General features: G+C 38.9%; 1 pseudogene; it reads left to right on the top strand.

Annotated features, from left to right (window-relative positions):
* Positions 1-25,097, top strand: part of LOC130567037 (fibrocystin-L-like) — a 55,903-nt pseudogene that overhangs the window by 13,684 nt on the left and 17,122 nt on the right.

Genomic DNA, 25,097 nt, shown 5'->3' with positions numbered 1-25,097 from the left:
GTAATGCCAAACCCATTTGACTTTCTACTAACTCAACAGGAAAAAAACTGTAATTCCATTATTTTACTGAATGACATTTATAATAATTTATATAACTTGTTTATAAAACTATTGAAACTTGATCCTGTGACAAATGCCCTTTTGCTATTTCCTACAGTCTGTGCATGGTTTTGCTGGGTGTTCTTGGGTCAGCATCTTTGTTGCTGCTGAAACAACATTCCTGACAGCCAATCAGATTTTAGAATTTGGTTCAGTGCTAATGTTAGGTTTAGGCTTAAGACTGGGTTAGGGGCTTGTACACCTTTCCTTTCAACATATTATTCCCTCTAGTTAGGAATCATTATGATAACTTAGTTTCTTTAATAGGATTGTGGTTTCAGGACCAACAAAATATGAACAACAAAATCCTTCCTCAGCAAAATCAGGATGTACATTTGTGTGTGCTGTGGAGGATTGCATAACTGTCCTTACCACATTTCAACATATATTTTGTGTGCCAAATATAACATTCTCAACCTTAAATGTTTGATTTCTTTGCTGTAGAAAATGCCAAACAGCACCGAGGACATACTGGTTCAACGTCAGGACAATGCCACAGTCACTATTAGCCGTGTTCACAAAGCCAGTCCACCTCTTACTGGAACCTTTGATGTGGAGATCTACGGTCGACGTGTTGAGGGTAAACATGATGGCTACAGGTTTATTATCCAAATAAGTTAGCTTACTAAAATTCCTATAGTTGCACAACAGACTTTTGCACTGTTTTGTTTCTCAAATAAAAGAGTGCTGGATTTTCCTTCACGTAATTTACAATCTTCAGTGGTTTAACTGGTAATTCATATTTTTGGTGTGGTGTTTGTACCTCAGGTCTGCCAGTAAACATCAGTGATGTAGACCTGCAGTACGCACTACAGGGGATTCCAGAGCTCGGCCAACTGGAAGTGCACAGAAATGGAGATTGTAGAGGCTACACGTGGGACATCCACTGGCTCACCGTCCCGGGCAATCAGCCACTGTTAGAGGCAAGAAACAATAAACTGATAACACCAAATCAGATTGAGCACCATGAAATCTGTCAATCACCTATAAAAGCACAAAAAAGATCTCTTTAATATCAGTATTGCAGTTTGCGATCCACAAACCATTCATCACAATATGAATGCCATATAACCTGATTTAAGTTTTCCGCATTCATTTCATAATCTTAAATGAATACTTTATAATGTGCTAACCAGATTAATTCCTCTGCCGTGGTCGGCGTGAACCCTTCAGTGACTTCACATGAGATCAAGCAAGGAGGCATCTTTAAACACAAAATTACGGGAGACTTTCTGCGTATCCCTACAGATAAACCACAGGTGCATTTCCCACACACTACAGATTTTAACAACAATTCTTGTTTGTTCCATACATACAGTATAAATCCATATGAAGGTGTGGCCTGTGTTCTTGTTCTTCCTCATGCCACCTGAGCATGCAGCATTCAGTTGTGTAACAGAATGCATCATTTTGAAAGGCCTGTTAGAAAAGGTTATATAACTCAGTCTGAATACTCATTGTTATGGGATTATAATTCTATTTTGACAGCCTTGGTCACCCTTTACTTTCATTCTATAAAAAATAGAGGACTAAACCTTTACTATTAATAACTTCTGTTTCTACACAGAAGAAAGAAAGAAATGTGTTTTCTAAACAATGAGGGTTAGTAAATACCAGAATGTTCACTATTCCTTCAACACACTTTAGGACGGTAGTTTCTCCTAAGCCACGTTCCAAAAAAAGGTTGGCAGGAGAACGAAACTATATGCTGCAAAAAATAGCCATCATTAGCTAAAAAAATTTATAAGGGAGGGGGAAATTTTACTTTTTAAATTAGACTTTAAAGCAAAATCTCTCTCGAAACATCCAAAGTTGGTTCTTTAAAGTGTTTACATATAATATGTGCCTATTTAAGTGCATGTTATACATAAGGTAGAGGTCTTCATCAAAGGCATCCCATCATGGTGTTCAGGTGATTGTAGTTTCACATGGAGTGAGTCTAAGACCCCAACAATGACTGGAGTTTCTCCTACAGAAGGTGTAGTATTCATAAAGTTGAACATGTAGTTAAAAGCTGTCAAATATGTTTTTGGTTTCTGTAACTTGACTTGTATTTCAGGTTCCAATGGTTTGGCAACTGTTCTCAACATAACCGGATCTGGATTTGATGGTGGCAGCGTTACAGTAAAGACGGGTGATATGGAATGTTCTGTTCAAGAGGTCTCCAGTAAGTCAAAAACAATAAAATAATGTTTTTATCCAGTCCCAAGAAATAAAAAAGAGTTCTAAAGCTTTTAGCCCATGTCTGTCCATGTCTTTAGGATCAGAGGTGTCCACACCAGACAAGATGCATATCATTTTTTTAACTAATATAGAATGTATTGTAACTTCAAACAATATGAAAAGATCACTTCTAATGTGTTGCAGTGTTGCATTGTGTCTGGCATGAACACTGTGTTACTTGAAAAATAACAGGCAGGCAGGTGTATTTCATTAAGGTTGGAGCTGAACCTTGCAGGACAGTCGATCGCCAGGAGCAGGATTGGGCACCACTGATGTACTGTATAAGATGTAGAGGCTGAAGTAAAGTTCATGGGGACTTTGTTATTTTATACACTATTTAAGAAGAACCTTATTTTTGGTGTTTTAGGTACTTATATAACCTGCAGAGTTGGTCCAGCGAGTGCTGGCACACATCCAGTGTCTCTGAGTTTCTCTGGACTGGGCAATGCCCGATACCAGAACGGCACCAGTTTTAACTTCACACACCTGTTAGGAGTGACCTCCATATACCCCACCACAGGAAGTACAGCAGGTACAGGACAACACTATGAAGAAACACTTGCCTTCACTAAAGAATAGAAAAGTGATTCATTTCTTTAGCCTTAAGCTTAATAAATATGCCAGGCTATCTTTTTGTGAACTTAATTACTGGATGTGTCTTTCAGATACACAGTAAATGCACCATTCAGGTTTCTTTGCACTATCTTACGACCAGATTTTCTACTAACAAGATCTTTCTGGCTTCATAGGAGGAGTGATTCTGACTGTGTTTGGTTATGGATTCAGTATTAATACAGCTGTCACCATTGGCACTCAGCCGTGTAATGTTACTGAAGCAGAATTTACTCAGTTCAGATGCAGAGTTCCTGCTGTAAGTGAAGAGGCTGATTGTACTGTATCTGTTTTGTTTTCCTTTGATTTTCTTTGAGGGGCCTTATTGTTGTGACTTATAAAATTAATATTCATTTTAGAGACATAACTTTTGCATTGAGTTTTTTTGTTCAGAAAGTCTTGTAGGGCTTGTAGGCTTGAAACATCACCTGCGGTGACAACATAAATAAATATTTTCTACTTTTGGAGCTGCGGTGTGCCAACTTAGATTTTTTTTTAGCTCAAAAAGTCTTGTTGACACAACAATGTATTTAAATGCAATTAAATAACACTCATTAAAGTTAACAGATATTCAAGTGAACAGTGTTGCAGTCCATGTTACATGTATAAATGTTGTGTGTTACATGTCAATCAGGGGTCAGCAGGTCAACAGACTGTAACAGTGACCATGGGAGAGATGACAGCAACATCAACTGAATCCTTCACATACAACAACACTCTGATGGCCACCATCACTGCTGTCAGCCCACACACTACAACAGTATTCGGTAAGAATTCTTTTTATCTATTTATCTATTAACTTTTTTAACTTTTTTCTCTGCAAAAATACCCAGTCAGTGCTATTAACATTGAGCCCATATATTGTCTTGCATCTTAAAAAAGACATTTTTGAATGCCAATTTATCTTGTTGGTTCTGCTTACAGCTGGTTTTATTATATATATTACAGTATTGCTGTCACATTTGATTGTGTTCTAATCGGAAAACTGGCTGTGTGCCCATACTCTCCCACAATTTACTCTATTGTTAATAGATCTGGCCTTCTTTTATTCATAAGAATGCTGAAAGGTAAAAAAGGATCACTTATCTTTCAGCTCAATTCATACAGAAATTAAACCCAACCCTCCGGTCAACAGTCAAACCGGGGTCTGTTGCACAAAGCCAGTTTTCGTGGTTACCCCTGTAGGTTTAGTTTGAGCAAACTTGGGTTTTTCAGACTCAAGAAGGTGGACTGGTTTAAATTGAAACTGGTTTCATCGGCATGGTTACTTTCACTACATGGCTAACTTGCTCCGGAGAATGTTTTGTTCTGGGTAAAAGATCACAAACCCAAATGGGACCAGCCAGCTGTGAACAAAGTGATGAAAATCTGATGCATCACAGTTAACCTATTGAAGAGCACTTTGACTGGAAAGAACTTTAGGGAGAACAGTTTTATTTATTAAGCACACAAGGACAATGAAGACCACATTGCAATTGCTCACTATAAAAATTTAAGTTGTTTTGTGTTTCTGTACATCTAAGTATTATAAAAATATTAGTTAAATATTTTAAATTGTAATTTTTTCTATTTTTATTAAAAAACGGTCAGTTTTGGTCCTTGATTCTGATTGTTTGAGCCGAGTTCTAAGCCGTTATAAAATACCCCCATGTACAGTATAACAGCTGACCGCATTAGTTACATAACCTACATATCACTTTTTTTATTTTATGAAACCTTGCCATGCATATGGAATAACCGTTTTATGAAAGCAAAAAAGCCCCCAAAGCATTTTATAACAGCACTGCTTCTTGAGGCTTATTGCTTTATTTTGAGTGTTTTGGGCTTGTCATTATTTCTGTACCAATAGATAAAGTTTAAATATTAATATTAAGCTAATTTATACCTGATGATATTTCATGAAATATCATGAGTTTCATGAATTTCACAATATTTCATGAATTTCATGATCATGAGTTTTCATCTGGTTTTATCTTTATGGTAATGTAAAAACTTCTGCATTTACGCAATCTGCATTGACATTTATGTATTTACACTTTTATCCTAAACTACTTACAGTGCATTGAAGCTATACTTTGTTTTTATTAGTTTGAGAATGAGTATGTGAACAAGTTAAGGGAGCTCTATATATCTATATATATATCTATATATCCCTAATTACTAGGGCTGTGCAAAAATATCTTTACATGTAAATATCGCAATAATTTTTTTTTCGATAGTGTATCGATAGTGATACGTTTACTATCGGTATTTTTTTAAATCATGTCATATACATACGGCCAAGAATAAGTGGAAGCAAGCATGGCGAAAAATATAAGAACGCTTGGAGCTCTCAGAGCTGATATGTGGGTGTGCTTTGGTTTTCAAAATAAGTCATGGAGTAATGAGTTATATAAAATAATGCTGTTTGTAAGCTTCGCAAGTCATGACACAAGTCACTTGGCTACTGCAGTGTATTAGACAGAAAGTTTATTAAGAAAAGTAACAATGACATTTATTGTGCTTTCACGGATGTGACACCAGCGCATTTACAGCACGGATGAAGCAGGGGTTTTATTCTGCCCATGTTCAGTGTTTTAACTGTAATGCACCACAACAGCCAAGTGACTTGCGTGAGCCACCTTATTCCCCTGTGCTACCCACTTGAGGGGCGCAATCCACAGTTTGAGAACCCAAACCTCTGATCTAAAGGTCCATGCATCGCACATCATGGCCACTCTGCAGAGGTAAGGGATGTTTTTACACTTATCCTTACAGAAAACCCCCGGTGGTGCACAGCATGTTGTATTTCTAGCTCTACTTTTTACATTTTCTATTTAAAGTATTGCAATATATCGCAAATGTGTATCGTATCGAAATACATAGCAATATATATCGTGACCCATCTATCGTGATATGTATCGTATCGGGAGGCACTTGCCAATACACAGCCCTACTAATTACGGCTCATCTTTTGAAAAAATGGTTAACAAAATTACCATAAAATCAAACTTTGAAATGTATTAATATTGCAATTTATCAGCGTAGGCCCAAAAATGTGTTAAATTATGAAATTCCTTATTCTCTACCACAAACAAAGAGGTAAAGTGTTCTATATTACAGTATGTTAATTTTCTACCTTATTTTGTGGTAAAGGGCTCAGGATTCTCACTATCCTTGGAACTAATTTTGAAGAGCGGGTCAATGGCAGCTCTGTTCTGGTTGGTGAGACTGAGTGTGAATTGTTGCAGTGGACCAATGAAAACATTACCTGCATGTTGCCCAAACTCACACCAGCTGTATACGACATCCACGTGAGAGTCGGGAGCCAGGGCTTTGCCAAAAGCAGGTCTCAGATCACTACTGTAATGCATAACAGCACATTATAGACTTCTACAGCAGTGCAACTGCAGCATTTACTGTACATAAATATACAAAGTCTAGAATATATGTATTTGATTATTTCTGAAAACTTACTAATTTGTGTAATTGTGTAATTATTTCATCAAAGTGAAACCTTTTAAAAGCTCCACCATAGAGTCTCTTTATTCCTTAATGCAGTTCAAACCCCTGATGATTCAGTTTAGAAGCAAATAAATAAATGGTTTTGTTTTCTTCATGTAGTGCTGGTGTTAATACCACTATAGAGGTTGTTCTGAAGGTGACAGGCTTCTCTCCACCGATGGGCTCTTTGTATGGAGGAACCACCATCACCATCAGAGGCTCTGGGTTCAGCTTGGTCCCATCAGACAACAATGTGACTCTGGGTAAGACAAGACCTCACAACCAAAATGTGTTTTAAAATGGTATTAATCATTTATACACTATTAGTAGCACCAAACAAAACTGCAAAAATAATGCCTGTTATCACAAAGGTTTCCTATTGGTTGAACAAACAGATTGCTACTGATCCTGTAACTACTGAAAGTAACAAATGTTCTGCCTTGATCAATAAAAGGGAAAGAAATATAGACCTATGTTTAATAAAATGGCCGTAGTCATATTGTGGTTGTGAAACTGTGTTTTTCACAGGAGACACACAATGCAAGATAACAGACGCTTCAGACCAACAACTGATGTGTGTGACCCAGCCTACTGAAAAAATACACACTGTGACAAACCAGGGTCTCCACCCTGGTAATATCTCTTTACTTTCACTTTCTTCTCACGCACATCACATACATCAGAGTCAGTAACACAATGACTGTCAATGTCAGTATGTGAATGTGTCATATGTCAAAAACAGAAAATGAGAGTATAGTTGCTGCCAGCAAAATATAATATTTTTCATGACTTGATGTTGTTTAATAGTCTTGCATCTTCTTACATTGTGTCTACACCGAACTCGGCACAACGCGATGCGACATGACAAAAGAAAAATGAACAATAGAACCCATTATAATTTTAAATTTTATCCACACTAAAACCCGCGTCAGGTGTAGACATGGTGTTAGGTCTAAATTCGTTTAAATAGTATTGCAAAATATACTTAACTATAAAGCAATAAGCCCCGCGAAGCAGTGGGTTACAGTGCATTTTATAACAGCTAAGGGCATTGTGGCACGTGCCTAAAACCCCGTAGCTGTTATAAAATGCACTGTAACCCACTGCTTCGCGGGGCTTATTGCTTTTATAAAACGGTTATTCCATATGCTTAGCAAGGTTTCATAAAATAAAGTAAATAAAATGATATTTAGGCTATGTGGTGCGGTCAGCCGTTACATATTGGGGTATTTTATAACAGCTTAGAACTCCGCTCAGCCAATCAGAATCAAGGACCAGAACTGACCGTTTTATAATAGTAAATATAGACTAAAAGACAATATAGTGTAAAGTTTATTTTTCCTACCTCGCTGTGTGTGTGTCTTTAAATGCAAATAAGATGTGCCTTCGCTTGGGATATTCTGGCAACAACAAAACTGAATAATCTCTAAAAAAATCACACAGTGGAGAAGTGTCATCTTCTCAGTACTGTGCAAGAGTCTTAGATCCCGTTAGATTTCAGTAATACTAAGGCGTCTATCTTCGTGTGGTCTAGTGGCGGTCTGAATGTAAACCCATGCCAACATGGGAGACTATTCCAATAACGGGCAATAGCAAAAATTTGGTTCTCTTAATGCTATCCAATCCTACTTTGTAATTCTAATATGGACTTCAGTATCCCCAAAAGAGTTCAAGAGGTGTTTAGTGCCAAGGGAGGTCACACTAAATACAAACATTTGCCTGAAGAAGCCATTTTGTTATGGAAATTGTTTTTCTTGTTTGTGTGAGTACATATTTTCTGTTTGTAACAGGTTAAACAGGCCTGTATGTGTGTTTATGTATACTTAAAATTCTACGATGTGTGTTCAGTGTACGGTCAGGGTTACGCCTGGAGCCCGTCTGCACTTATAGTCTCAGTTGGGGACACAGTGGTTTGGAGCTGGGAGGCACCGGCCTTTGTATCTGATCTGGGCTACAGGGTCTTCAGTGTGTCCAGTCCCAGCAGTATTGATAATGATAATGAAGGCATTGTTTTCAACAGTGGAGACAACAAAACTGCCAGAGGTACAAAAAATACATCACCTATCTCACAACCCATGTGTATCAGTCATTCTATTTTTTTCATTTTTTTTAATTAAGTCACAGTGTCAGTTTGATTGAGAAGTAAAAAAAATCTGACTTCTCTTGGTGTACCTGTTTGACTCTCTTGGCTTAAGGGTTTTTCAGCTATCGTTTCACATCTCCTGGAGTTTATTACTACACCAGCGGCTACATTGACTCTTATAACTATAAGAAGCTACAGGGCGTAGTGACCGTCAGACCTCTGGAGGAGAGAACTGTTGGGCTTCAGGTGTCTGTAGCTGGAATACAGGCCTCGGTGAATTTAGGTACAACAGCAACACTTTCATTTTTAGGGTAAAGCTGCTGTGTGTAATTTCTACATCACTAACCTACACAGAGAATTGCAAAATTAACAATTGTTTTCAAAAACTTTCATTAGTTTGACAAACATGTACTCTCCCAAACATGCAATTGATCGAGACAATGTTGCTGTCGGTGTAGGGCTAGATGTTGTGAAGAGTCCCTAATAAAAATTCACCACTTTGTTAGCTCACACAATTACAGTAGTTTTGTGGTGAACAATTCATCTGTGAAAGTCAATCCACAATTTTCTATCAATCTGATCATGTAGTTCCACTCTGGGGTGGTGATGCAGAATATTATACAGAAGATTATATTCATTCACTTTTTAGCAGTGATTGGTTAGATGAGGAATCGGTCTTCATTCATTTTTGTCCTACACAGCCTCAAGGCAGATGAACTCATCTGAGTCAGAGTGTGTGGTCATTTCTGACTGTGTTCGAGATCAACTGAAAAAGAATGGTACTTCTGATGGTCTGTACTTCAGTTTTACCTCCTGTGCCAGTCCCACTATAAAAAACATTACTCCTAACCACGCCACCACCAATGACATCATCACCATCCAGGGATCTGGCTTTAGCAGCATCTCCTGTGCAAATGAGGTGAGGTTCAGAGGTCAATAAAAACAAATGTGCACATATAACACATGTAAAATGTGTCATAGAGTAAGTCATGAATTCTCAGATGAATTCTGTAGTATTTTTTCTTTGAAAGCATCTACAGTAAATGCATAAATGTAAATATCTTTTAATCTAAAATGCACCACATTGCTGATCTGTACTAGAAGATGAGAATATTGGTTAATGTTAGAAAGATTTATTAATTAAATGATTGTGTTACTGAGGAAATTTTTCCCCTTGTGGTCTGGAAATTTGTAAAGAGTGAAAACCATAATCGATTTGTCTACTATTTAAACGTAATACTTACTGTATTTGTAATACAGAAGCAAACTTATCGTTCGATCTGGGTTATATTTGGCAATCACAGGTCAAAGTTGAAGGTCATCTGTGTCGAATCATCAGCAGCACTTCAACACAGATTAACTGCAAACTCAGTCCTGACAGCGGCGCTCCAGTGGGCACCCTCATACCCATAACCGTCCAAGTCAACAACATGGGTACAGCCATCATGACAATGCCGAACGAGAACGACCGCAGATTTGTGGTTCTACCTGTGGTTGATTCTGTCTCTCCCTCTGTGGGCAGCACGACCGGCTACACACGTCTCTTCATCTCTGGCTCTGGTTTTGTGAACGCATCTGTGATGGTAGCAAATGTTCAATGTAATGTAGTTTCCATGAACTACTCACAAATAGTGTGCGACACCTCACCGTCTTCGGCCCGCAGGGGAAACGTCACAGTCTATGTAAACACCATCTCTTCCTCTTGCAGTTCTGAGTGCATGTTTGAATATTCTCAGTCTGTTACACCAGTTGTCTCCAGCGTGTCACCTGACTCTGTTACTGGAAACTCTACTACTGTTGTGGTCACTGGCAGTGGCTTTGGGAACAATAAAGCCGATCTAAGGGTATCTGCTGATGACAATATCCTGGAGGTCACACAGGTCACAGATAACATCATCACACTTTTGGTCGGTGCTCTGCCCGCTGGCCAACATGCCCTATGGGTGGTGGTGATGAGTAAAGGTCTCGCCACAGGACTCTTGACCCTGACCAGCACACCACAGGCCACCATCCAACCAACATCAGGAAGCATTGCTGGAGGAACTCCACTCTTGATCGAAGGAAATGGCTTTGTGGTAGATAATACCACTGTGATGCTTGATTACGTCCCCTGCCAGGTTTTGGAAGTGACCCCAGACAGAGTGAAATGTTTAACGCCTCCTCATGCAGAGGGAGAAGTGCAGGTGGATATTTGGGTGTATGATGTTGAGTACCCACAACAAAGTTTCTACTACACCATTGAACAAACTCCAGACATCATCTCAGTGAGCCCTGCAACAGGTACTATTCAGAACAGAAGCGTTTTGAGTGGCTGATTCAAGTATTCAGTCTTTGTGTTAAGAAGTGTGTTATAAAATCTGTTGTCGTGACAAGGTACAAGTTTTGGTTATCGTTCGCCGGTTCCCGCCTCCTTCCTTCCTTACTTTAAACTGTGTTACAGTGGTGCCGAAACCCGGAAGGAAGGAGGCGGGAACCAGCTAACTCTAACCAAAACTTTAATAACATAAACAAAGCATAAACCAAAGTAAAGGGCCGGCAGCCACCTCACGGTCGACTGCCGGCTACACAAACATAACTAAAACACATACAATGTCCAGGCCTGGTCCTCTCTCGTCGTACCTTCCTGTCGCTCCTCCTCTTATGCTTCCGGAGCTCCTCCACGCCGCCGGCCTCGTGTCGTTCCCTCACGACTCTCGTCCCGCCTCCCTCGTCACAACTGGTAATAATAATAGTTTATTATCTGTAGCTTGTTGATAAAAATATTACTAGTCAGGGCAGCTTGGATTCTTTTACAACATTATTTCCATATTTTTAGTATGCTGGCTAAATAGTTTCTTTTATCCAACAGTTAATATATTACCTGTTTGACAGCATCTTATTCACATTCAAACAAACCATGCAACTTTCGTGCCAATACACACAATTCCTGAATGGGGCTCGTCTCTAAAGTTATGTCAGAGAAACTTGAATAAAAACTAGATTAGAGCAGAAACACTTCTTGATTTATGATATACGTTATTATTTTCTTATAACCTCTAACCACATATTAAATGTTAAAATACGTTGAATGTTTTTGCAGTCATCTTGGTAATAAAGGAGAAACAATGTGACATAAATCTGTGTTTACAGCTGTATCCATTCAACAAGACAACTGAAAGTGAAAGCTAGAATTTGTGTATTCATTCCTGTTTATTTGTGTATTCAACAATTTATACTTTTTTATTTTGTTTTTCATTGTTTTTAAAAATAAATTGTGAAAAGGAAATATTTGAAATCTTTAAAAGCTCAACCAAGGAGCTCAACAACATTATCAAAGGCATGTGAAGCAAAGACGTTGCAAATCAAGTTTTTTGTTTGTTTTGTTCAAACAAACTTTTTGTTTTTTTATTTTTGAAAGAACATAGATATGTCAGGAAATTATTTAGGAGAGACAGACAGGCACCTAGCTAAACCTTAATACATTGCACCGAGCACTATGGGTCCATACATAATCCGCTCGCTAATAACCATGTTCACCATTGTGAAGTGTAGGCTACGCCACCAACGTTATTAGGGTAATCACTGTAAAAACTGTCTTAAACTGAGCGCTTTTGACACTCGTCTCCGAAGGAGATTGTATCTATACATCAAGTAGTCACCACAAATTATGGACCTGCTCTTAGTATCTATCTACATGCATTCAATGCATTAGGTGTTCTGAAGCATTGATCCACTGAACGATGGAAAGGATTTAGCAATTTAGCATGTTTGCACGGCGTCTAGTATTTCACATGCGTATGGTTTTCACGCACATCGTACAAGATTGTAAAGGATCAGAGGCAGTGTGCAAAAGCTATGCTAGTCAGGAGAATCCGACATCAAGTGATAAAAACTTTCGTAACCACTCTTAGGTATGGAAAGTTGTGAACACCAGCAACTTAGGCGATGCTCAAGAAGACCCAGGTACCCATCTACTATAGAAAGAGCTACTTGCACCTCACCAATGACTGAGATGAAATGTTGCCCTATAGTCGTTTTGGCATTCATGTGGTCGATTTGGGTACAGAATAGATGATCTCTCCTGTTACATGTCAGCGGTGGGGTGTAATGGGGGGATGTTTTGACATAGCCCTAGTGCATGCTCTTCGCCACCAATGTTTCTGACAGTCATCTTTGACCCCATGTACCACTCTATGGCTATTCAGCATATACATGTAAAGCGATCATTCAATGGTCTGACTACAATGTTCACGTCTAGAATGCCCATCACCAGTAACCATAAAATTTATTGTGGAGGGAGCGTCTGAGTGCTCAATCTCCAAACTCAATGACATTGGCAATTCTATGCTTCAGCACTGTTGAATCAATGCCCGTAGATAGGCAGTCGAAGGCAGGTCAACACTTAGTAGGTGTAACCTTAGTAGTATATATACAACCCTGCAATATCTGAAACGTCTATGAAAATACTGCCACTTAGCGGTAAAGAGTTGCAAACACAACTGCTATGGTAGTTCTCTGGTGGCGTACCATCTATAACATATTTATACAGTTCTTGAAATACATTATGTTTTATAGCCAGCTCTATTGATTTAAATGGTGCCAATACATAGAATGTTCCTTACATTATGTAAGATAATTTTATATTGAAAAGAGTAAATCAGAAAAAAGGACTTTAGCTGGGATTCACATCTAGTTATCATAACATTGCTGCTGACGTGTTTTCCTCACAGGTCCTGTTGGAACACAGATCACCATCTCTGGTTCAGGCTTTGGCACAGACGCAGCGCTCGTCTCAGTGGACATTGATGCTGTGGGTTGTAATGTGACATCCATCTCAGATATACAGCTGATGTGCACTGTTGGGGAACACGCAGGAGGAACGTTTCCAGTTATGTTATATCATCAGGTCAAAGGTCATGCCTTATCTCAGTCTGTCTTCAGCTATGAGCTGCTGCTGACACGGGTCACACCAAACGAAGGTAAAACTTCCTCACAAGCCTTTTTTCATAAAGGGAACAAAAAAGTGTCATATCTAATTTACATCTAAATTCAAGAAACAAAAACAGAAGCCTACCTCCTACATATCATTTGCATAAAACAGTAGCATAACAAGACACTAGAATTATTATGACTAAGACCCTTTGTTCTGTGTTGTTTTAGGAAGCTATGCTGGAGGAGCTGTTGTTGCCATTCAAGGCTCTGGATTCGACCCAAACACCACCAGAGTTCTCATCTGTGACAGAGAATGTAACGTGGACCTGCAGAACTCCACATCTAACCAACTGTACTGTGAGGTCCCGTACAACAATGGTATGCATTATGATCAAGCATTGCATATGCGTCTTAAGAATGTGTTGCTTGCTTAACTAACCTTATCAAGTCAATGTACCAGAAAATCAAAAACAGAGGCACCTTTTAAATTTCAGGGAATGAAACCGAGCAGGTCTGCATGGTTTCAGTGATGAATGGAAATGATACAGTCAGCATCACAGCCGGCTACACATACAGATCCTCTTTAACCCCTGTGATCACTGATGTCACACCACGCAGGGGAGGAACAGCTGGAGGCACCAGACTCACTATTACAGGCTCAGGGTTCAGGTGACAAAGCAGATTTTCTTGTACTACAAACAACAAAAATATCGTTGCTGTCCTGTTCTTCAAAAACAACGTGATCTTCCACAATAAAGAAACATAGGAGTCAATGCACGTGATCTTCGAAAATAAAGAAACATAAGCCGGTTACGCTCAGTCGCCCATCACGCAGCTTGTGTTTCTGTCAGCTGATTTTGAGCTTTTCTTGTTATATTTAAGCCTTTGTTTTGGCACGCTTAGATGGTCGTCATTTTATAACAGCTGGAGTGAGAGTATAAGCGCGAGCACTGAAGGGAGAGCGGGGGCGCCAGATATTTCGGTGCATCACAACTTTTTATTGGTTAGATATTTGCAAAACCAAATTTCAAACATAAAGGGTGACTAACAATTATGATTTATGGCAAAAACAAAAATCCTGAAATATGGAGATACAAGGTTTCAGAAGGACAGCAGCAATATGCTGTTTAAGGGGCCATTCACAATTTGCGTCTAAAACCGCGCGGAAAACGCTGGTTGGTTTAGCGGAAGCGGTGCTCGTGCATCCAAAATCCCGCAACTTCCACAGGCACAGCTCTTTGCGGCATGCGCAGCTGAAGATAAAAATATTTTATATTCTAGTGAATGGAAGCAGCAGCCACATCGGCTTATGCGGCTTTCACATATGCGGAATGTGCTGCGCTCAGTGCGCTGGCCGCTGGGTTCAGCGTAGCCCTTCGATTTGTGCAATGCGCAATGCGCTGGCCAGACCAAAGTAGGCGGAGTTTTCAAAACAGCGGGAGTTCTATTTATAGCAAAAGAGTTTTATTTCAAAGTAGTGGAGGAGCCTATAGAAAAGGGAAAAAAGGGCATGCTGCTGCTGCCCGTGTCCTTTTCACGCGCACATTGCCTACCTACAACAATCTAACTTAAAACACACCTAACATTCCAAGGTGAATTGAGATATGCCTCCATGACACAGCGTTTCACCCGATGTCCTTATTCAAGCGCAAACGTGTATTATACAGTTCACAAAATTCCGACACACACAGTAGCTGTTCATCCATTTTGTTTTCCGCGCTCGGATGCCCACAACAATGCCGTTGTGGTGACGGAACAGTTGCTTGAAATGTCCAGAGACTGCAATGATGGAGAGAAACCTGTGGTGGCTATCCCAGGTTGACCGAGCAAGGTCAGAACGAGCACCCTCTGCTTGTAACTTACCTGTTTTAAACTTTCTGCTAACATGACAGTAACAACAGCTAGAGTTAACATAAAAAAGACGCTGCGTGCTGCTCTTTTAAAAAAGCACGAAAAAACATGAAAAACGCGGTCTGTGTGATCGGCCACTAATACTGTAACTTACGTGTAATAACGCACACAATATCAGCAAAATATCAGCATTTGATTGTCTAATACAGTGGCCACAAAGCATTTGATAAATTACTGTAAAGCAACATACAAATAAACTATTTAACATAGTTAAAGCACTCTCTAACACGATCTAATAGTGTGCAACAACTTATTTTGCAGAAACCATTAATAATTTTAGTTCATGTTAGTTAATATAAAAACAGTTGCTTAATATTTGTTAACGACAGTTCAGTGTGCGTTAACTATTTTCTACATATACAACTTTTGAATTTAAAAATGCATTTTGAATTTAAATGTAAATTAAAATTAATAAATATTGTGTGAATATAATGTGACTACAGTTTATATGTGTGTCAGATATAAACTTTCCTTTTCTTATGTCATGTGTAGCACAAACACCGATCAAGTTAATGTGACTATTGCAGGATCTGTCTGCGATGTCCAGTCAGCCAATGAGACACAGATTATCTGTGTGACCAACGATCAACCAAAATCCCAGGAAACTAAAGTGCGAGTCCTGATAGGAAACAGAGGAATCGCCAGAATGGTAACACCAAGATATATTTGAAATCAGATATTTGGGCCATCTAAAATAAAAAAAAACTACAAACTATAAGGTTCAGCCAAATCCTAAAAAGCTGAAACTTGTCCTCCCTGAAACTAACCACATACAAACATACAGTACAAGCTACCACATTTTTTTTAGTCGTTTAGTTTTTTAAATAAAATAACTCTTTTTAAGACTAAACATTAGCATGCTGAAGATGTTTCTTCTGTTTATCAGGACCGTGCTGATTTCTTCTACATTGACGTGTGGTCATCTCCCTATACGTGGGGTGGTCTCTCTCCTCCTGAGAAGGGCACATTTGCTGTAATCACTGCTGGTCAGACCATCCTGTTGGACACCAGCACCCCTGTCCTAAAGATGCTCCTAATCCAGGGTATGTTAATTTAGACTAATACTAGCTTCATAAATCTCTGGCATGAAACCCAAAACGGTGCATTTTGATTAGTAATCAGACAAGTTAACAGTTTCACTGTAGTCCTTGCTTAAAGTCAAATAAGTCAAATAATGCTAGGCCAGCTCATCAATACATAATAACCAATGGTATTTCTCCTCTAAGGCGGGCGGCTGATTTTTGATGAGGCAGATATTGAGCTACAGGCGGAGAACATTCTGATCACAGATGGTGGAGCTTTACAGATCGGCACAGAGCAGCAGCCCTTCCAGCATAAAGCCATCATCACACTGCACGGACACCTGCGGTCTAAAGAACTACCTGTATATGGTGCCAAGACCCTCGCTGTCAGAGAGGGAGTGCTGGATCTGCAAGGTATGCTTGTACAGTACAGCACAGTATTTACTGTATAAACAGTACTGTACGCTGTGTAGACAAGGTTGTCTATAAATAAGACATTGGGATGACTACCGTAGAGAAGTTCCCTGCTTTGTGTTGCTTTGTTTATAATCGTGTTTCTTCAGGAATCCCAGTACCTGTAACGTGGACTCGTCTTTCACAGACTGCACAAAGTGGCTCCAGCACTCTGACACTGATGGATGCCGTCACCTGGAAGGCTGGAGATGAAATTGTCATTGCTTCCACAGGGAACAGGTACAGTACGGATGCACTGGCAAAGCTGAAGCACTGACTGAATTGACTGAAGTTTGCTGAATGGAAGCTGATGCACTCTAGAAATTAAACCAAATCAGGAAGTACAATTTTAAAAATCATTATTTGTCAGCTAAATGTGCAAAAACAAGTACGCCTTTTTATCTGGAATGTATAATCCACGTGGCACTATCAAAACCTTGGTTGCTTTATTGCCAAATTGGTAATGCCTAAACATTTAAGCAAGCAGCTAATAAAAATAGGGGAAGTGTTTAGGAGACCTGTTTGTTTTTGGGGATTATAACTTTATTATGAATCCACAGACACAGCCAAAGAGAGAATGAGTTGAGGAGAATTGCTTCAGTTTCACATGACGGCAGGACCCTCAATCTGACCGAACCCCTCACCTACACTCATCTGGGTGTGTCCGTCAATCTGCCTGATGGGACTGCTTTTCAAGCAAGAGCAGAGGTGGGACTTCTTACCAGAAACATTGTTATCCGTGGATCCAACAACCAGGAGTGGAATGATCAGATACCAGCTTGCCCTGATGGATTAAACACAGGTTTGGTTGCTCTTTATTTTGGGTTACATACAAGTTGAAGAATACTCCTTAAAGTATTTTTTGTTTGATATGCTCATTAAAAGATTACATTGCCCAAAAATTGAATTACATTAATTATATTTACTGTATATACTGTATTCATCTTTTCTTACAGGGGAATTTGCAGTCCAGACGTGTTTCCAGGGGAGGTTTGGAGAGGAAGTAGGAAGTGATGAGTTTGGTGGCTGCATCATGTTCCATCCACCACAACCAAACCAAAACCTGGCAATTGGAAGAATCGAATACGTTGAGGTAACAGTTTGATGAATGTTTGACTGTAAACAAATCTGATTACTAACTTGAGTTTCAAAATCCCTTTGAGAACTTTAAGATTTCCAAATACAAAAAAAGTCTTTAAATAATATATTATAAGAGTATTCCTCTTTCTTTTAGATGTTTCATGCTGGACAGGCGTTCCGTCTGGGACGCTACCCAATTAACTGGCAACTAATGGGAGATGTTCAGTACAAGTCGTACGTGCGTGGCTGTGCCATCCATCAATCTTTCAACCGTGCTGTGACTATCCGCAAGACCGACAACCTGCTGGTGGAGCGCAACGTCATCTACGACATTAAGGGTGGAGCCTTCTTTATCACAGATGGTAATGAGACAGGAAACATCTTGCAGTATAATCTGGCAGTATTTGTAAGACAGAGCACAAGTTTGCTGAATGATGATGTGACTCCGGCTGCATTCTGGGTAACAAATCCAAACAACACCATTAGACATAACACCGCAGCCGGTGGGACTCACTTTGGTTTCTGGTACCGCATGAATGATCCTGATATTCAATCCTATTATACCATCTGTCAAAAGAAAGTACCACTTGGGCAGTTCTTCAACAATACGGTGCATTCTCAGGGCTGGTTTGGGTTGTGGATCTTCCAAGAGTATTTCCCAACGCATAATGGTTTCTGCTACTACTCGACACCAGCACCAGCACCAGCCGTCTTCCGCCGTCTGACGTCCTGGAACAATGAGAAAGGAGCTGAGTGGGTGAATGTTGGAGCTGTGCAGTTCAGTGAGTTCCTCATGGTCAATAATGAGAAAGCAGGAGTGGAGGCCAAGAGGATCATTAGGGAACATGTCAGTGGATGGGGGCTGGAAGGAGGTGCAGCTGTGATAAACAGCACTATTGTGGGTCATGTGTCTGAGCTTGGAAATGATTACTGCACCACTCATGGTGTTGTTCTGCCCCTGGATGATGGCATGAGTGTCATCAACACCAAGTTTATGAGCTTCAACCGGTCATCATGTGCAGCTGTTGGGGTGGCAGAAGTCATTGGAACCTGCACGTACCACTGTGGAGGCTGGAGCGCCAGATTCAGTGGAATCCAATACTATCAGTCACCCAACAAGGCCAGATTCAGATGGGAGCACGAGGTGGCGCTCATAGATACTGATGGATCCCTGACAGGTACAGAACATTTAAATAATATTTTGGACTGGAATACATTAAAACATTACACAAGTTGGTTGTGTGCTTCATCTCACAACCTGTTTTAGTTATGACACTAGTACTAATAGGCTAAGTAGTTGAAACAAATGTGTTTGATTAGCGAGGTCTCCAAAATGTGTACCAGTTGGTGTATTTGGAAAGAATTGAGAGATTATTAGGGAAATCAGATTTAACTTTGGTTTTGCCACACTAACAAAAAATACAGGACAGTAAAGGAGCAAGAAAACAGTTAAGAGTAACTTAAGAGAAAACTTATTTACAGTAGGCCTACTTTGCAAAACAATCCAGACAGAAAAGCTGGCTGAGTAAAGGGGCGTTCACACTATGGATGATAACAATAACTATAACTATAAAAATAAAGTTTTAGGAATAGTTTATTTAAGAGAATAGCAGGGTTCAGCTCACAAATTATAATGATAAAGATACAGTGAACGATATCATTGGTATCGCTTTCAGAATATTTTTTTCCAGCTGAAGAATGTAACATACTGTCAAGTGGTCTTTGGTGGATCTATGAATATTAATTGGTTATTGATCTGATTGAGAAGCGGGTTATATGTCCAAATTAAAGATGTTAGTGGTCAGGAAGCAGTGTTTACGGTGGAGTATAATACTTATTGAAATAACACTGATATATTACAATTCTGAGCCAGCTGGCAAGACATACTGTATGCTTTACATTCTGGCCACAAGCGCAGCTTCAGCTTTCATTAAGAGCATCCAGCATTTCTAGTCAGATTTTTGAGAAAAGTATTTCAGCATTGGAAACGTAAAGCAACAGCAGCAGGTCGTCTTCATTCATTTTAGTGACTGAAAACACTGCAGCGCAAGCTGAAAATTAACAATGTTTTCATTATCGTCAGCTGGTATGGACGCAAATATAGTTATGGTTATCGTCATAAGGTAAACACCGCTTGACACTATCTTATTTTTTTTTTTAAAAGGCAACATTAACTCCAAGGTGGTGCCGATGAGTAACCTGCTCGATCCAAGTCACTGTTCTCAAGCTGCAGAATGGAGTGTTGGCGTCCCTGGAGCTGTATGTGACAACACCACTAACTTCCATCGCTTGTTTTTCTACAATCCTGAACCGTATTCACTTAGGGATAACAGTGTGATTCTCACCAACTCATTTGGTAGGTTGAAACAATTGACTTATGACTGAGATATAAAAAGATGTGTGTGCATTTTCAGTACAATTCTCACTTTATGCATTTACTTTGTATTGATGGCTCCTTAATCTCCATTTAGGGTCATGCATGCTTAACTACACAGATGGCTGGGTGGCATTGGTGCCTTCAGGCCAGACCTATAACTGGGAGTTTGAGCGTGGTTCTCAAATCAGCAGCCTATCTTATTATGGAAAGATCTATGGCTTTAAGGTGAAGTGTGCACATACACAAAATATAATTTTTGTACATTCTTTGAAAAAAATATTCACCAAAATAAAAATGATTTACTCATCCACATATTCAAAGCCCAACATGCTGGTACTTTAAAGTGGAATATAAAGTTTGAACAGCTTTTAACCAGTTTATTGTTAGCACGCCTTTCAATATCCAAAAAGTAACACTATAAAAGTACTGTATATTGTGTTTTACATGCTGCACAAAACATCAATCTACAGTATATGCTGATCAGAAGTGTTTAAAAAAATCCAATCATGAATAATCCAGAAGCATAAAATAAAGCATAACTCGAAACAGCACATAAACATGAACAACAACCGGCAAGAAAACGCCAAAAACAAATGCTGTGTCAGAAACCATTTACTTGTTCACTGTTCTCTATGTGGTGGATGACATGTGAGTGAGTTTTTTGTTTAATCATTTCGTAACTTCCATTCTGTGCCTCTTTTCCTCCCTGACAGCAAGAGGATTACATTATTCTGAATCACAACTTTACTCAAGCACCAGATGCATTCCACATTATAGATCAACGAAAAGGTTCGTCTAAACCCCTGGACCCTGCTGTGAATGTAAATGGAGACTGGTACTTCAACGACCTCACAAACAGAGTCTAATACCTGGGTAAAACAACTAAACACTTCATGAAAACATTGCTAATTTTACTTTTGTATTTAAACTCGTATGAGAACCGATGCTAGACTGTTCAAATAAACAATTCATTCAGAATTGTGACTTAAATGTTTGTTCAATTTTGATCACAGTGTCTGGAAGAGACCATGTAGTTAGCCGGAGGAGAAGAAACAGCGTGGACCGGTCGCTTTTAGACAGATATATACACTTTTTCTCATATCAGTGTTACTAACCAAAGTGTATAGAACCAACACAACCTCCACCCCGTCCAACTTCTACACTTGGTCCACCTGGTCCAATTGTTCCACCTGATCCAAATGGTGGATCTTTTCCATCAGAACCTCAGGGCCCTTTGCCCAGCCCCAACCCTGACAAGTACGTTACAGACACACATATGAACTTTGTCTCTTTAATTTTACCACATTATTTGATCTGAGTCTTTGTTTATTAAATATATAGTGGATGCACTTTCTGGTCAAATGAGTTATTTTGGCTGTCAAGTCCCGAAAACAACTTTGCTGTACCAAAAACAGGCTCTAATGTGGTCATTCCATCAGGTAAGCAACCTAATGCCACAAAGACTGTAAAACGATCTATAGAGTTGCTAAGATTGTATTCCTAAAACCTTTAAATATAGACTACTTTGACAACTCACATTTTAAACCACAGCATTTGAGTTATGACAGAATTTGTGATGTTGAACAAATAATCAATGTAAACCACAGTGCTTATTTTACATTCTAAAATTCATGAGGAAAACCGGGGAGAATGAGTTTTTCAGTGTTTTTGGTGTACAAATTGATGCCAAAACCTAAACAGCTCTATTTAATATTACTAAATGCATGACACAGCTATATGCTAAACACATATAATCGTGAAGTGATCATGAATGTAAACAAGCCTCACTTTGTTTTGAAGGGAAATGTGTGATTGTAGACACAGTAATTCCTTCCCTGAACAAGCTGACAATATATGGAATTCTGGAGATTCCAGACACAAATAATGGCACCTCCAACATCGGGGGTTCCCAATATAACAACGTTGTTATGAATGTTACTTACATCTCCATTCAGGTAAGAATCTAGACATCCTACTTCTATTCATTTCAAATGGGCTTCAAGCTCTTTTAAAGTGCTAAATTAGTTAACTAAAATATTATACTTAAATCGCGCGAATAAAGGCAAAACATTAAAACTGCAATCCATAACTTTTTTGATCAAAACTAACAAAAATGATAAAGTTTGATAAATTAGTTTGAATTGTTTGAAAAGTTGAAAATCAGTGTTTAAAACAGTCTCCTTACTTTACCCTGATTCACAACAGTACACTTAAAATATTGATTTATAATTTGAGCTGTCAGGTGTGGTATTTCCAATTTTTCTTTCGTATTTGCGTGGTCATGTCCACAAAGAGAAAGAGGACCGGCTACTAGTATGTCAGGTGTGTGCTGTGGGCCACAAGTGGTGCATTAATACATTAATAATCGAGATTACAATATCAAGGTGAAAATTAAAATGAAATTTATTGATTCATAATAAGAAAACTACTAAAAAGGAACAAATGTGTGTGTTTTCCCTGTATTTCTAGAGGATCTTGAGAGATTATACGTCTCGGATCTAAAATTTGGGAACACCTGCATTAACATGAAACCAACAATGTGCAATACAGTTGTCAGCATTTATTAATCCTGTTTATTGTTAGTTAATACAAATACAATTGTTCATGTTAGTTCATGGTGCATGTTTTTAAAAATATTAGTAAATACTGAAAATAAAGATTAACAAATGCAGACATGTAATCTAAATCTAATGTTAACAAATGCAACGTTGTAAAAGTGTTAAAAATATATTAGTATTCTATTGCAATTCCATCAGTAAAGCATATGTCAGATCTATGAGTTTGAAATGCACATTAAAATTGTATTCATATAATGAGATCAAACGTCTTACTATGGCTTAAATATTTTCATAATAATGAGATGGGTCCATAGTTTTGTAAAGTCTAGTTAACTGAGGTTGTGCAGGGCAAATAGGGCACCCCTCTGTTATAAATCGTTTTAAATCTTTAATTAATTTATATCTAACATAACATAATTTTCATGTCAAATTCTTAAATGTAAATCTAAGAGACTGCTTAATGCAGCTCACAGGCCATGAATCCATGAATGGTATATCTGCAAGGTATCATCTTAATTTAGCATTTACATTTTACCAGATATCTCAACGTCAGAAATGAAATAACTTGCATCTAAACGCGGTTTGAAAAAGCACGAGCAATTTGTCCCTTCACGCGTCCCGTAGTTCGGTTGTTTTAACTTTGTTTATTAGTTAGCGGAATGTTTTCATTTTTTATTTACATGGATGGATTTAACAGTGTTTCCATATTATTTACAAGAACCGGTTATGGTCACAGAACGGGAAATATTGAAAATAAACTCTATATTACCTGTTTTTATTCAGAGATGTCTGCAGAACACAACACTTTTCATAACACGTTTTTTGTAAAAGCAAAGAAAGTTTAACAACAACAGCTAGTAGACTCTACTGCATCTACCTGTCGATGAAACGATCTGTCGTGTTCAGTGAGCGGACACAGACTGTGAGGAGCGAGCGTCAAATGGAAAACGCAGAGTGGAATAATATTGCGGTGTATTAAGAGAAAGTTTTTCGCGGGGATGTGAATCCTCTATATTCTACTTCGGCTACCACAGGGCGCCAGCCTGTGAGGGCAAATGGGCAGCGGCTCAATCCACAGTGCCACCCCGTGAACTCGTTCCGGTTCCCGTCGGTCCGCGAGTTTCAAAGGAGAAATAACTGAAATAAAACCAGAGGGTGGCGGCCTGGCGGGAGATGGGTGTGAAAAACGTGAGTGTTGAAAGGTATGCTCTGAATTCTCTGCCTAAAGATCAATGTGTGGTGCCATGGGTGTAAAGAATCATTATTTCCTAAATGCTGTTCTTTCGCGTTCTTGTCTGTCAGTTTTTGTTTTTCTTTAAGCGCTTGTCAGCCATTAGAACAAGCGTCTTAGCAGACAGGGGCCCGTTTCAATAAGGAGGTTCAACCAACTCTAGGTTAAACCTTGAACTCAGAGTTGGTTTACTTAGAAATTAGAAACTTTGAGTTTTTGGTTTCAGAACAGCTGATTTGAGTTAGTTCAATTTACTCTGGGTAGGCTTACCCTGGGTTAAGCGCATGCACCACGATTATAAAAAGCCATCATCAATGGAGCTCCGATATTACGATTCACCATGGCAACGGCATGAAAAATGCAACATGGCGGCAGAAAGCACTTGAGAGTGAGGCACACTTTCCGCTCTGCATACAGTGGATTTACTGATGTCCTGAAAATGACTTAAGTTTAAATTAATAAATTGATAAATGTACCAATAAACAAATAAATTAATCATTAAATGAATGAAACAACAGAAATATGTTCTCACTCGCCATGAGTGCTCTAGTTACGCGAGCGAGACGTCATGGTACATAGAACACTTGTAGGGCGTCAGACTCGTGCAAAATTAGACTGAGCGCCGGTTGGAACCCTGCTCTGAGCAGATTTCAGTTCGAATGGCTGTACGTCAGAATTACTTGTTTATTACCTTTATCGCTTCTGTATTTATTAATTTCTTTATTCATGCACTTTATTTATACACTTTATTAAATCATTTCTCATCGTCCATAGAAAATTATGCTCTGATGTAATACACGTACGGTGGCTGACGTTATTGATGTAAGGATGGATGAGATATATTTTGATATATCTAATTCACTGTAAAGAAAAACGGTACAGTTTTAATAAAAATGCACAGGGAAATGACAAAATTGCTCTCCTGAAATCAAAGTACATTCCAATGAATTAATGCAGCCTCTTCATGAATCCTCTATAAAAGCACATATGACATATAAGTCACTGAGATGGTCTCTATGTGATCAAAATGTGTGCCATGAATGACTGTATTAAT

The sequence above is a fragment of the Triplophysa rosa genome, linkage group LG16 (genome assembly GCF_024868665.1).
Source record: "Triplophysa rosa linkage group LG16, Trosa_1v2, whole genome shotgun sequence".
In the NCBI taxonomy this organism is placed as follows: domain Eukaryota; kingdom Metazoa; phylum Chordata; class Actinopteri; order Cypriniformes; family Nemacheilidae; genus Triplophysa; species Triplophysa rosa.
This window is presented reverse-complemented; position numbering and strand designations above follow the sequence as displayed.